The following is a 15,162-nucleotide window of genomic DNA, read 5'->3' as shown; positions in this document are numbered from 1 at the left end:
GACCCCTTAGGATATTACAGTAGAGGTTTCTGAGATCTCCAGTTTCTTGTCCTTCCAGAATCACTCCTCTCTTTCTTTCTGATCATTACTGAACACTCCAGGTGGCTCACATCTGAGCCAAGAGACATTCTTCTCCCCATTCCAGTAGTAAAAGAGAACTATTTGACTCATTCAGAGAGTCAAGTAGAACTCATTCAGTCATTCCACTAAGACATCCTCATTTATTCAACAAGCCTTTGTAGAGCAAACTATGCCAGGATCTGGGGAGGCTAAATGACGGAGGCGAACTCCCTGTGGGAGGAAAGGAATGACTGTGAGTGGCAGAGGCAGGTGGGGGCAGGGGCTGGGAGGATGGGCTGAGCCCATCCAGGTGAGGCCCTGGCTCCTTCCTGCAGCATCCCACCCCACCCCCTCCTTGGCTGCTCTGAGACAGGGAGACTCATCAGCCCAAGGAATTGTTGTTGGGCTCCTTCATTGTGACAAGGGTTTAAACCACAATGAATATTTATAGGACATGGTTAAGAGATTATCCTAATGTGTGTTTCAAGTCCATTGATGTCCAAACTCAGAAATAGAGTGTGTTTGTTCAGGAGCAAGTATATGCCCTCAGAGTGCTAGAAAGCAAACTGCTATGTGGGTCCTGGGGAGGAGGGGTGGTTGCTGCCCCCTTTAGATTTTATTCAGGTCTGAAAATACTGATATTTGAGGATTCTTACTGAGGCTTAGTGTGCAGTCACTAATAAAAATTAATTATAATAAATCTCCTTATGTAAAAGCTCCTACTTATTGAGGGATTCTTAGATGCCAGGCACAAAGCACTTACACAGACTGACTGCTTTGGTCCTCACAATAGTCCTGTGAGGGAGGTGACACTCTTACCCCTGCAATGGAGGGAGGAAATGAGGCCAGGGAATGGCTAAGTAACAGAGTAGGATTTGAACCCAGGCCTTGTGGTCCTAGAGCCCACACTCCAGGGGCTACACGCACTACAAATTGAGTACATGTTTGCACGGGGCACTTCATAAAGATTGTTTCATTCAATCCTCAGTGCAGCTCTATGAGGGAAATACGATTATTCTCGTTTTATAGATGAGAAGATAAAAGCAGCCTAGAGGTTATCAACTCACTCAAGACTCCTTTTACCTCTAAGATTTGCCATGGACTTTACATTCTAGAAACAGAAGAACAGTCCTTTAGCACTGAAAACTCTATTTTCCACAGTAGTTTCCATGTGATAATTCACTCAATTCTAACTATATTTTTCAAAGTAGTTTCCATGTGATAATTCACTTGATTCTCCAAATGATCCTATGGGGGTACAAAGAGCAGAGTTTGGTTGCTCTTTGACACTGAAGAAGAAGCCAAAAGTTTAAGGGGTGAGGCTCTTCCCCAGGTCACATTGCTCCTTAAGCTAAAACCAAAGTCACTGATTTCCTTTAGCAATGCTGTTTTCTCTTTGCTTCCCCTTTGTGTTTTGGGAAAATTATATAACCTCAATTTTGTCCTCAAATTTTCCTCAGTACTTGTAATCAGAATGTTTTCCATCAATTACTGCCTTTATTTGGTGTTTCCCCAGTGGCTCTGTGAGTAAAGAATCCACTCTGCCAAGGCAGAGACACAGGTTTGATCCCTGGGTTGAGCAGATCCTCTGGAGAAAGAAATGGCATCCCACTCCAGTATTCTTGCCTGGTAAGTCCCACAAACAGAGGAACTTGGTGGGCTACAGTCCATGGGGTCGCAAATTGTCAGACATAACTTGGCAACTTAGCAACAATAGTGCCTTTATCACCTTGAAAATTAGGAACAGACATTTGTTTGCCATCTTCCAGCCCAAACATACTTTTCCAGCTGGGAGGAGGACCGTAAACTCAACTGCTGTAATTTCCTAGAAAGACTTTAATGTACTTCCCTCAAATTCCCAGCATAAACACAATTTAAAACAACTGATCTATGCCATTTCTATGCATTCTTAGCTCATTTCTCAACTATCGGCTTCAAGGCCATGCTGTATGCAACTTATGTCAAGTAGAAGACTGTGTATACAGACCTCGGTTTTGCCATCTGTAAAATGGTTGGTGATCAAGACACCAGAGGTGGGTGGGCTAGCAGTCAGGGCTGGATTACTCTAAGCTACTTCTCTTCCTGCTGTTCAGTTACAGTAAAACTTTATTCATACTTACCTTGTTATGCATGTTATCCCTTCTCAATTTGTGTTGGAATCCCCACCGCCCCCACCTGCAATAAAAGCGTGGGAGTTGTAACCAAGACGTCATAGCTCAAAATATATAGTTAAGTAGCTGGTAGACAAACCAAATGGCTTAACTGGGAGTGGAAATGAGGACAGAGCTCATTTCTAAGTAGAATGTAAAAGAATGAAAGAGAATATTCTTAGCTGAGAAAATGGATTTCATACCCTCCTTGCCAACATTTGTAAATCCCATTGAAAAGACCTTGTTTCTCATTAAGGATCAGCACAGGCATATGGGAAATGACACTGCACTTGGACTCAGACACCCTAATTCAAGTTGTAAGCCCCACCTTTATTAGCACTGTACTCTGGACCAGCCATGCCCGAAATCCCAGTGCTCCTGTCAGTGAGGATCTCCTAAGAGAAAGAAACGTGTCTTTTCCAGTCCTTGAGCCTGGAGTGTATAAAGCACTTGAATGCAGGTCAGAGAAAGATGCCCATTGCTGACCAGTGATCAGCAGCTTATGAAATGAATGACCTCTGTCACCTCTGAAGATTTTTTCAGATGTGATTACTGATATTTGCTGTTTAATTTCCATAAGTACAGTGCTACAATCTGTATTTTGTATTTGCTCTTGAAAGAAAGGGAAGGAGGGAAGGTGGAAGGGTTATGGGGGAGGAAGGAAGGAAGCAAAAAGAGAAAGAAGCAAAAGGAAAAAGAAAAAAGATGTCAAAGATCGAAGGCTTCTGCAGGAGTGTTTTATGTAAATGTAATCTGGATCTAGCCCAACCCACCCATAATGCTGTGACTCCACAGAATGAGGTGAAACCAGTCCCACAAAATGCTCCGCTCTGACAAATAACCTCAGCGGTGAGTTTCCACATTCTAATATGTTCCATTTTGACAAACCTTTCTAGAAGCTTCTCAGAATCAGTTTTAAAATAAGCTCAAGAGGAACACCGTCAGAATTCTTTTAAGGTAGTGTCTTGTTTAAAAAACCCAAACTTTTAAGACTGAAAAAGCTAGAAAGTCTTCAGGGAAAAAAATTACAAGAAAATACCTCGGTACTCTTTTATGTATGCTTTAATGTATAATATATGTATATTATATGCATGCAATAATGTATATTATATATGCATAATATATGAATAAATATGTCTATGTATGTAACACATATATGTCAGATTATATAAATATATACTATATTCCATAGGATACAGTCCTTACTTAAGAAAACCATTTTGTTCCAAGAGTTTAAGAAAGTTATTTGCCATTCAAAACATTTTTATAAACATTAACAATGGCAATGATGGTTAGGTGTGCAGGTTAGGAAACCACAAAATCTTGTGCATGCCTGTCTGCTCAGTCGTGTCCAACTCTTTACAACCCCATGGACTGTAGCCCCCCAAAGCCAGGCTCCTCTCTCCGTGGAATTTTCCAGGCAAGAATACTGGATTGGGTTGCCATTTCGTACTCCAGGGAATCTTCCTGACGCAGGGATCAAACCTGAGTCTCTTGCATCTTCTGCATAGACAGACAGATTCTTTACCACTGTACCAAAAGCTTATTGCATCCATAATCAAATGGTATAATGATAAAATCAATGACTAAAAACAGGACAAACATGTTGATTATTGAGTACTTATTATGTGGCAGGACTGTGCTAAATGCTTTACATACTTGATCTGATGCACTGATCGCCTGCCAGGGAGGTGCCATCAACCTCATCAGGTAAGGACAAGGCTGGGGGAGTGGACTTTCCCAGCTCACAAGGCTACTGAGTGGCTGAGTGAGGAGGGGCCATGTTTGTCCCACAAACGTTTTATACACTTCTCCAAGATGACTGGATTTTACAGGCTTCTTACCTCCTCTCCTCCAGCTCAGAAGAAGAGAAGTTTTCCCTGTTGGAGGCCGTTCTTCCCCTGACTCTCACTCCTTTCCCCTCTCAACCTCCTTAGGACTTCACTCCATCAAATATTTCCTCTTTCAGTTTTCCTTTAACCCCTTCCTTCTCTACTAGCTGTTACCTCCCAGCCTATAAATGTGCTCAGGTCTCTTTCATCCTGAATAAACAAGAAATGATACGTCTCTTTGGACATTTGCGTCTGTGAGTGGCTGCTCTCTCTCCCTCCTGCCCTTCTCAGCCAAGATCCTTGACCCTGCCCCTCCTGTGACCTTCCCATCATTGCCTCTCGCCCCTGTCCTCTGCTTCCATTGTGTGGATCCTGGACTCCACTCCAGCCCCAGGGAGCACCCCCAATCCTCACCTTGCACTTGCTGCATTTGACCCTGGGTTCTCCCTCCTTCTGGAGCCCCCCAGACCCATGGCTCTGTGGAGAGCACTGGCTTGTCAGCTGTTTTCCTAGCAGTCCTGCTTCTTTGTGGCTGCTTTTTCTTTTATTTTTACTGAATGGGCTCCTGCTCCCATCGCTCTTATCACTGTTTGTGTTTCCTCAGATTAACCTCATTCACACATTCTTTCAAGTCCCCCTCCTTTTCTTTTCCATGAAAAACTCTGAAGTCTGTCTTCCAAGTCTTAACAATCTGTTGGACACCTCCACATTAATGAGCCACAAGCATTTCAGAGAACCAGACCTCAGCTCCTTGTCCCAACCCTCGACACTGTCCTGGATGTACCTACCCTCTTCATCTCTATTTCAACAGACAACAGCAGCAACTACCCTGTATCCAAACTCAAATTTGAAATAGTCCCAGACTCCTCCCTCTCCCTTTCTCCACGGGCCTCATATAGTACAGTCAGCCCTGCTAATCTATCCTCTCAATCTCTAATGTAATGACTTTATTGTCTGTTTCCTAGATTATCATTACAGAGCAATTCTCCTACCTCCATTTCACCATCTCCAAACCTTCCTCCATTGTGCCTCTATGAGTAAGCATTAATCTGAATGCTTAACTTCCCTATGTAAAATCTTTTAGGGCTCTAAATGACCCACGCATCAGCCAAATAGGACCACCTGCAACTTGTCACCTCCCTGAGTCTCCAGTATCATCCCTGTCCACCGTGATCCTTCAGAGTGGCTCCCTCATAAAAGTGACCTGATGGAAGTGTCCTGTATCCCATTCTCTGGTTCCCAGGGCCATGCCTTTACTCACAGTCTTCTCTATCTGGAATGTTATTCCTTCCCATCGGAAACTCATTCGTTCTCCAGTACATTTCTTAGCAATTCATTCTTCCAAGACCTATAACCAAACTCCCCCTAAAGGGCGCTAGAAGCCCTTCCCTAATACTATTAAAGCATCAGCATTCTCCTCTACCACCACCACATCCAGCTTACTGCCTTTTAATTATTTCTTTGCTTGCCTGTCCTCCTGGACAGCTAGTTCAGTGAAATAGGAATCCTGTCTTGCTCGTTCTGCATCTCCAGTGTTAAGCAAGGTGCGTACCATGGAGTGGGTGCTGGGTGAATTTTTGTTAACCTTGGTTGGATTTTTAAGTTAACCCTAAGCTGAGTTTTCAAGAATGAAAATGGATCTATGGCAGGTACTTCAGAAGAAGCTAAGTTAATTTGGGGATGTCTTAATTGTGAGAAAAGGTCTCTTCCAACCCATGTGTCTGTGGCAGCATCCATTGTGAAGCCAGGTTATAGCAGCCCTGCCTTAATGACTCAGATCCACTGCGGGAAGGTGGGAGGGGAGTGCCTGGAAGAAGCTTCAGTGAGTCTTCTCAATTTCTCTGTGTCTCTACTGTGCGCTCTTTTTTTGACCGTGTAACATATTTTCTCTGCTAGAGGAAGTTATTCATTGCTAGTCCAACCTCTGCTTTGGAACATGACCTCAGCATTTGGCCCCCTGGTTAATAATTAGTAGTGCCTGTTTCAAATCTTGGGGAATGAAGTTCCTGGCAATCACTTCTCTGCCACTTTTTACCTATAAATTAATCCATCAAGAACATGGTGTTTCCTCCCAGCTCATACCACTTATGCAGACTCCTGGAGGCTTGCGTCTGAGTTGGGAGGCCCTAAGGAGTTCAGGAGCAGAGTTCTTTAAATGACAGGCTCACATTTGCATATAGAATGATGGCTCGGGTGGCAGTGGGATCTCAGGTCTGTCTTTCTCTCAAGTGGCCCCCATGTCCTCACTCTAACAGAGGGGAGCTCAAGTGTTCTGTCATGTAGCCTGAACTCTGTTTGCTACTTCTCCATTTTCATTTCTTTGAAGACTGCAATGAATCTGAATATGTTAGACTCAGTTCAGCCTCCTTGTAATGCATTTAATCATTCATTTATTTATTCATGCATCATCATTACTATCATGTACCTTCTCTGTGCCACAGACCCAGTAGTCACAGAAGGGCAGGACTCTCACCAAGGGAGAGGATGGCATCCTGGTTCTGTCTTTCCAGCCAAGTTTATAGACACCTTCATGAGGTAAGGATGACATGGTAGGGAAAACAATTCATATTTACCACATGGTAGAGATCAAGGATGACAAATGGATGGCACACCCTCTGCACTCATTCCCACAGTGCTCAGGGAAGGTAATGAATGCTGGTGGCATGCAGGTTAGGACACAGTTGCTATTCCTACTGTTGATAGGGAGAGTGTGATGTGCTGAAAAGACACCATCTTGGGATAATTGCATTTAACTCTACCACTGTATATGACTTTGGAAAAGACATTTAACCTCTCAGAGTTTCAGATTCTTCAACTGTAAAATGAGACTAATGGAATCTTTCAGAGTTGTTCCCAAAGATTCTGTGAACTGATGTATGTAAAGTACCTTGTACATTTCTTGGTACCATTTAAGTGCTTTATAAATCTTACTTACTTTCTTTTCTGTACCTCAATTTTAACCCCTTTGAGGCATATAATAATGTCTAAGACAAGATACTAAGTTTTGTGCTTTCACAACAGCTTCAGTTCAGTTCAGTTCAGTTGCTCAGTCGTGTCCGACTCTTTGCGACCCCATGAATTGCAGCACGCCAGGCCTCCCTGTCCATCACCAGCTCCCAGAGTTCACTCAGACTCACGTCCATTGCGTCAGTGATGCCATCCAGCCATCTCATCCTCTGTCGTCCCCTTCTCCTCCTGCCCCCAATCCCTCCCAGCATCAGAGTCTTTTCCAATGAGTCAACTCTTCGCATCAGGTGACCAAAATACTGGAGTTTCAGCTTTAGCATCATTCCTTCCAAAGAAATCCCAGGGATGATCTCCTTCAGAATGGACTGGTTGGATCTCCTTGCAGTCCAAGGCACTCTCAACACCACAGTTTGAGGTTTTTTTTCTCCAACACTACAGTTCAAAAGCATCAATTCTTCGGCGCTCAGCTTTCTTCACAGTCCAACTCTCACATCCATACATGACCACTGGAAAAACCATAGCCTTGACTAGACGGACCTTTGTTGGCAAAGTAATGTCTCTGCTTTTCAATATGCTATCTAGGTTGGTCATAACTTTTCTTCCAAGGAGTAAGCATCTTTTAATTTCATGGCTGCTAGACACTTAACTTAAAAATAACACCTATGGCTGATTCATGTTGATGTTTGGCAGAAACCAATCTCATACTGTAAAATGATTGTTCTTCAATTAAAATAAATGAATTTAATTAAAAAAAATAAAGGACAGTTTATGTTAAACAGCAAGAAAGAAATGCCCTTGGGGAGTTCAGAAGGAGAGATACAGGCAGGGGAAGTAAAGATAAAGTTGTGGAGAAGAGCTAGAAATAAAAGATAGGTGAGAAAGATAGACTGGATGGATAGGTAGATGAGAGGTAGATGGCTGGCTGGCTGGTTAGGCAGACAGATAAGTTGATAGATGACAGACAGATCGATGTAGGCAGATAGACTAAGAGACTTGTGTTAGGACTCCTGCTATTATTAGGTAGATGAGAGGGATGGGTGGTTAAATAGTATGTCAAAAAGCCTAAAGGTGCTCTCAATGGAGAATGGTAAGTCTGTATAGAAGGTTTACAGCTATAATGAGAGATACAATTGGAATAGTAAGCTAGCCACAAATGATATCGAATGAAAGAATCCTGTGTCTGAGCTACTCTAACCCCATTCCTCGTCCATGTAAGAGTCCTGTTAACAGCATCCCTGCACTAGTGGTGTGGCCCCGGGAGAGCTAGTTTACCATTTTCCATCCACCACTTTGTAGATGGGCTGTGATCCTGCTTTCTCTATATTAACACAAATCCTCTCAAGTGCCTTTGAAAACAATATTATTATCTTCATTTTATAGGACAAACTGGTACAAATCTTACAGCTGATTAAGTGCCTCAGAATCTGCATCAGATCTTCAGGTCTTCAAAGCCTGCCGAGTCTGCCTAGCAACTTGCATGTATCTGTTCTTAGAGGGGACAGCTCCTTAGGTGTAAGTCTTGGCCAGCCTGAGAACGTGCCCCTCCAAAGCCTTCCCAAGCAAGAAAGAGTGGTCCTGCCTACTTCCTAACACCTGCAGAATTCAAATTACTTTTTTTTTTTTGGTATCTGGTACTTAGACCCACCCACTGTAAATCTCATTTCTGCTTAAATTCCACTTCATAAATCCTTTCTTTGTTCCTTCTTTAAATTAGGAAGAATTACCAAAAGTTAATAGATATTTTAAAGCCTTGCTCTTGCTCTCATTCATGCTGACCTGAAAAAAGGTCTATTATCTGTCCCATTGCACATCCAATGTCTCCCCTCCAAAAGATGTATTAGTATACTTAGCTATTCAAGAGATTCAACTGACTGAGCGTAGTTGAGTCATTATAACTTGATTTATCAGGCTCTTAAAGATTGTCCTTGATGGACTCAGGCCCTGTCTAGAGACCAGCTAGGGAACCTCTCCAGGAGTCATGCCATCTGACCTTCAGGACTAGGAAAGCAGTAGATGATGTCATCACACTTGCCAAGCAAAGCCCTAGAGAGCAAAGTGCCTTTGGCCTAGAGGGATTCAAGAATGCAATCCATTCTTTATAACTTCCTTTGCAGACCTTTGTGCTCAAGCCCTGAGTTAGCCAACAAATCCAGCAAATTCTTATTGTAAACCTATGACATCTCAGACATAGTGGAAGATGATGTGGATTCAAAGCCAAGACCCATTTCTTGTACCAAAGAAATTCACAGCTGCAGGGGAAAAAATGCCAGGCTGTTTAATGACTACGTCTTATAGGTGATGACCACTGCTGTTGTAATGATCCAAACAAAGTGATGTAGGAACACAGGCAATGAAGGGATATTCTCTACAATATCCATAATATTAAAATTTTTAACCTCTATTTGAGTACCTTCAGTCACAGGATTCTCAGTAGTTTACCAACAGTCTATGTCTTTGAATGTCAATATAAGATACTGGTTAAGGATGTAGGCTCTGGAGTCACATCACTTGGGCATATTATTTAAGCTCTTTGTATCTGTTTCCTCAATAGTAACATGGGAAAATGATAGCATCTACGTCATTGGGCTATTGTGAGGATAAATATCAATAAATTAATGCCCATGAGGTATTTAAGATAGAGCCTAGCCCATAATAAGTATGCATGTTAATATTAGCTATTATTGCTGAGAAGAAGAAAGCTAGAAAACCTTCATATACTAAGTCTAAAACTGCCTCAGTCTAAAATCCATCCAGTAGACCCAGTGATGGAGACCCTTTGCTCTTGGGCAAAGTCTGAACCAGGCTCAAGCACTACATGGAAAGATCCAAGCTAGTTGGCCAAGTTGCAAAGGAAGGATGATTCTGTCCTAGACTTTTGAAAAGAAAATTCTGCTGAGTCCTCATCACATAATACAGTGACTTCTGTGGACTGTCCTCGTGAAAGACTAGAAAATCCAAAGATGGGATTTGCTTATGATTTTACTTGGATGGAATTAGATTTCATAACTGAAAAACTAGGCCTTTATTGTACAAATTCTGTATGTAAAAAGCTCTGCTGTTTGGAACTCAAACTGGGGCTCTGTAACCCCTAGAGTGGTGGGGTGGGGAGGGAGGTGGGAGGGAGGTTCAAGAGAGAGGGGACATATATATACCTATGGCTGATTCATGTTGATGTTTGGCAGAAACCAACACAATACTGTAAAGCAATTACCTTTCAATTAAAAATAAGTAAGTGTTTTTTAAGTTAAAAATAAAAGCTCTGCTGTTGGTACAATAGAAGTTAGAAAGATCAGTTTAAAAAAGAAAAAAACAAAAAACAGTTCCTTAATGTGAGGTTTAGAACATGAGCTCTGCTATGTGATTTAAATTTAAATTTAAATTTCAGCTCTGCCACCTTCTAGATGTGTGACCTTGAAAAAATAACTTAAATTCACTGAGCTTAAAATTCCTCATCTATAAAATGAGATGATAATAATAATAACTGTTACAGAGTGTGGTTGTGGGGAATGAGTGAGATGATATTTTTAAGTTATTTGCCACAGAACCTAGAATACAATAAGCACCAAGTTAACACTGAGTACTTATTAACATCCTATAAGCTCACAGTCTGATGGAGGAAAAGAGAGAGACACAGATGGACGCATAAATAACAATGATTATAACCATGTTGTACACATGTAATGTACAACAGATAAGCACAGATAGAAGACAATGGGAGAAGAAAAGACTAGAAATTATGCTTCAGGAGATACTGCTGCATTTTGTTGTGTAGTTGATAAATTATGTTCGACTCTTTTGCGACCCCATGGACTGTAGCCTGCTAGACTCCTCTGACCATGGGATTTCCTAGGTGAGAATACTGGAATGGGTTGTCATTTCCTTCTGCAGGGGTCTTTCCAACTCAGGGATCAAACTGGTGTTTCCTGTGTCACCTGCATTGGCAGGCAGATTCTTTACCACTGAGCCACCAGGAAAGTCCATAATGTTGTATTACATGGTTGCAGATAGATGGACCAAAGGTATTTTTCTGTTTTTTCTTCATTCATTCATTTAGCAGAGTTGTGTGTATGTGTGTGCTGGCTACTGGATTGGGGTTGATTTTCTTATTAGGGAGACAGAATTCCCCAAGAGATAAAAGCAAAGATGCAAGAGTATAAACAAAATATCCAAGAAAGGGTAAGAAAGTTATCATGGGAGGGAGGTAAGGTGAATGAAGAAAGTTGAAAACTGGAATAGCAGGAAGGCTTGGAACACCAGACTAAGGAATGAGACCTCATTCTCTAGGACAGTGGTCCTCAGGTAGGGTGGTGTTGCTCACACAAGGGGACATTTGGTAATGTCTTGAAACATTTTGGTGGTCACGACTGGTGTCTAGTGGGGAAAGGCCAAAGATGCTGCTAAATATCCTGCCATGTACAGGATTGCTCGCCATAAAAAAGAATGACCTAATCTAAAATTCTGATGGTACTGAGTTTGAGAAACCATGCTTTGTCCATTGGGGAGATGAAGCAGGTTGCAGAGCTGTGAGTGAGAAGATCAGCTATGAATCTGATTCCTCTGGGAGGGTGTATGGGAGATGCTGGAGATTCTGGAGCCAGGGGGACCAGATGAGAGGATTTGCCATGCTTTGGGAAGAGGTACTGGTGAGGCATTAGAGGAGACTGCTGATGTGAGAGACCTTGCCGGGGACTAGCTCACAGATGACATCACAGGATCAGCTGAAACAGTGTAGGGAAAGACTGAGCTCGGAAGAGGAACTCAAATCACTGCTACTGTAGTTATATTTCTTCCCAGATGTGTCTAAATAAACTTTCAATTTTGGATAATTTTAGATTTTCAGAAATGTGAAGTTAGTACAGAGAATTCCCATATGTCCTTCCCTAGGTCTCCCCTGATGTTAACATCTTACACAACCATGGTACCTTTGTCAAACTCAACTATAGATTTTATTTTAGCTTTCACTGGGTTTTCCACGCATGTCCTTTTTCTGTTCCCAGGATTCATTCCAGGATACCACATTGCATTTAGCTTCCATATATTTTTATGTGCATATTTGTTGAAAAACAAATGCATTCACAGTGGTGAAAGTCAAGTCTTCTCCAGAGTTCTGAGCGGACCCAGATGAAGTGAGACTGTTGTGCTTTGGTAACATCAGCTGTGGGCTTTACCCAGAATCCTCAGTAGCTACTATCTTGGCAGGAAATCAGCTCTGCAACTGCCACTTTCTTCTGTAAATGGAGTTACTGCATTAAGCCAAACTCTTTCTTGAAAAAATTTTCTTTTAGAGGAATTAAGTATCTCAATTTAGTAGTATGAGATTCAAATAGAAAGAAGTTTCAAAATTCAGATACTCTTTGAAAAATTAATTCATCAGAAATTAACCCAGATTATAGAAACAGATTGTTGAGTCAGTTCAAACAATCCTCGGTACCCAATATACATGGCTAATGTTTCAGAGAGGATGCTGCCTATTCTGTCCTTACTTTTGTGATCTGCCCTCCCAGAGAAAGCTCAGAGAAGCCAGGTGTGGGTGTCCGGCCGCTTCCATCCTTGATCTTAACTGCGTTTCTTCCCCCTTGCCTTCGTGCGCCCTTTATCCCTTGGTCCCTGTTCTGATTCTTCTGTTTCCTGGCTCTGTATTCCAAATCCTGATACCTACCCCAGTTCCTTTTACTTGTTCCATTTGTTTTCATCTTTTACACATAATTATACTATTAATTCACATTTGTTGGAGAAATTAGAACTTACAGATATGCATACAGGAAAAATTTGAAATGATTCACAATCATATTAACACTGATAAGCTTACATTCTGTTTTTTTAAAACATACACATACACTCTCTCTTAATAGACTTCTATAGTGATAATAACATAACAATATGTAGCATCTGTACCCATGTCAGATCAGTTAATCCTTAAAACGTCCCATGAAGGGAAACTATTATTATCTGCATTTTACAGATGAGGAAACTAAGGCTCAGAGAATTGATGTCTTGCCTAAGATTTCAAGACTGGAAAGTGAAGGAGTTTGTATTGGAATAGTTAGACTCCAGAACTGTGATTGTAACCACAGTGATAGATACCACACCATGTATCATTTTGTTGCCTAAAATGCATGGTGCGTATCTTTCTATGTCAACACATACATTCTCTTAAATATTTTTCACATGTCCAGTCTTATACAACGCTTTAGTAAACATCCTTAACTGTAGTCATAGGACCATCTTAAATTGTTTACTCAATCTTTTCTTGTTTCCGTGATTTCTTTGGTCATCTTCGCTTCTACTTCTCAGTCTTATCATCTTCTTCCCCTCTCCCGATACCTGCCACCTTTTCTCCAAACACATACTCATGCACATAACACAAGCACACACAGGTACACACACACACACACACTCCCCTCACTCAACCCCAGCCTGGTCCATTTCCTTGCTGTGAAAACACCTTTTGCTGTGCTCTGAGCTGTACACCTCCTCTGATGGTTCTGTTCATGGAGAATGATGACTTTGACATGGAAGTTTCACTGTGGAATCTTCATTCAGGTTATACAAATATTCATTTGACAAGTATTTTTTTTTTTTATATCCACTGTTTACAAAGTATTCTAGGGACACAAAAGTATGGCTCCTCTCCTCCAGAAGTATATAGTCCTAGTAAATGACTAAGAGCCCATTACATTCTCGAACCAACCAGAATGTAAACTATGAGTTAAATGAAGATATTCATAACATGATGTGGGAACCAAGAGCAGACAGCTATGGATTTTTATCAGAAGACTTGAAGAAGGTTTCCAAAGGAGGATACCAAATGAATAATTAGCATGTGTTTGTTCTGGTTTTGGTGGGTACCACAGATGATGGTCAGAGAGGCTGGATCACCCAGAGCTTTGAGCCCAACATTTGTAAGGGAATAGCAGTAGGATGACCAATCATGCTGGTTTGCCCAAGACTGAAGGGAGTTCTCAAGACATGAGCCTTTCAATTTTAAAATCAGCAATGTCCCAGGAGAACTGGGATAGGTTGGTCACCTAGGTAGTCATTAGCAATACAGATAAAACTTGTTGCCTTTAGGGAGCTTACATTCTAGCGAATAGAGACAGATTGTAAACAAGTAAAGAAATAAAAGAATCTGATATCAGGTGAATATGTGCAATGAAGGAAATCAGGCCGAGTAAAAGGACAGAAGGACTGGAAAACTAGGGCTTGGGGAGTGGTCTACATTAGATTGAGTCATTGAGGAAGTTCAGTTAGAGACAGGAGTATAAGAAGAGAAAGTTACCTGGACAGGAACACTCTGTGCAAAAGCAGCTCAAGCATCATGTGTGAGGGTACAGAGAGCCAGGGGCGGGGATCAGAGAGTGGCCAGGAGCTAAATCCCACAGGGCCAAGTGCCTTGGATGTCATTCCAAGAGAGAGAGAATGCTGGAAGGTTTGAGGAGAAAAGTGGAATCATTGGATGTATATTTTACAAGGACCATTCTGGCTGCTACATGGGAAGGGAACAGAGGGGAGGGATGAGTGGAAGCAGGAGGGCTAATTGGGAGGCTCTTGCAATAATCCGAGAAAAGGACAAAATAGGAATCAGAAAGTGCAGGGGCCTCCAACAGGCCTGGACTTAACATCCACCCATCATCACTAGTACAAGTTACTTAACTTCATTAGCCTTTAATCTTCTTATCTGTGGAGTGGGGATTAACAAATTGTGCAAGTTAAATGAAATCATGTATTGGAAAGGAACTAGCAAAGTGCCTACTATTCTATTATGAAAACACTAGAATGCCATAAGCATTAAAATGTTAAGTTGCTAATCTGATCCTTTTTTATTTTATATTGGAGTATAGTTGATTTACAATGGTCTGTTAGTTTCAGGTGTACAGCACAGTGATTCATATGTATATCCATGCCTTTTCAAATTCTTTTTCCATAAAGGTTATTACAGAATATTAAGTAGAGCTCCCATGCTATACAAATATCCTTTTTGGTTATCTATTTTATATATACTAGTGGGAAAATCCCCTGGAGAAGGAAATGGAAACCCATTCCAGTGTTCTTGCCTGGGAAATCCCGTGGACAGAGGAGCCTGGCGGGCTACAGTCCATGGCATTGCAAGAGACAGACATGATTCAGTGACTAAACCATCACCACCACTGTGT

The 15,162-nt window shown here is 41.6% G+C and overlaps 1 protein-coding gene across 25 annotated transcripts in view; it reads left to right on the top strand.

Moving 5' to 3' along the window:
• DAB1 (DAB adaptor protein 1) overlaps positions 1–15,162 on the top strand; it is a 1,332,660-nt gene that overhangs the window by 709,604 nt on the left and 607,894 nt on the right. The window lies entirely within an intron of this gene.

Source organism: Bos grunniens, chromosome 3 (genome assembly GCF_055505025.1).
Source record: "Bos grunniens cultivar Pamir isolate PY7600 chromosome 3, Bosgru_T2T1.0, whole genome shotgun sequence".
In the NCBI taxonomy this organism is placed as follows: domain Eukaryota; kingdom Metazoa; phylum Chordata; class Mammalia; order Artiodactyla; family Bovidae; genus Bos; species Bos grunniens.
Note: the sequence above shows the minus strand (reverse complement) of the source record. Positions and strands in the feature narration are given on the sequence as shown.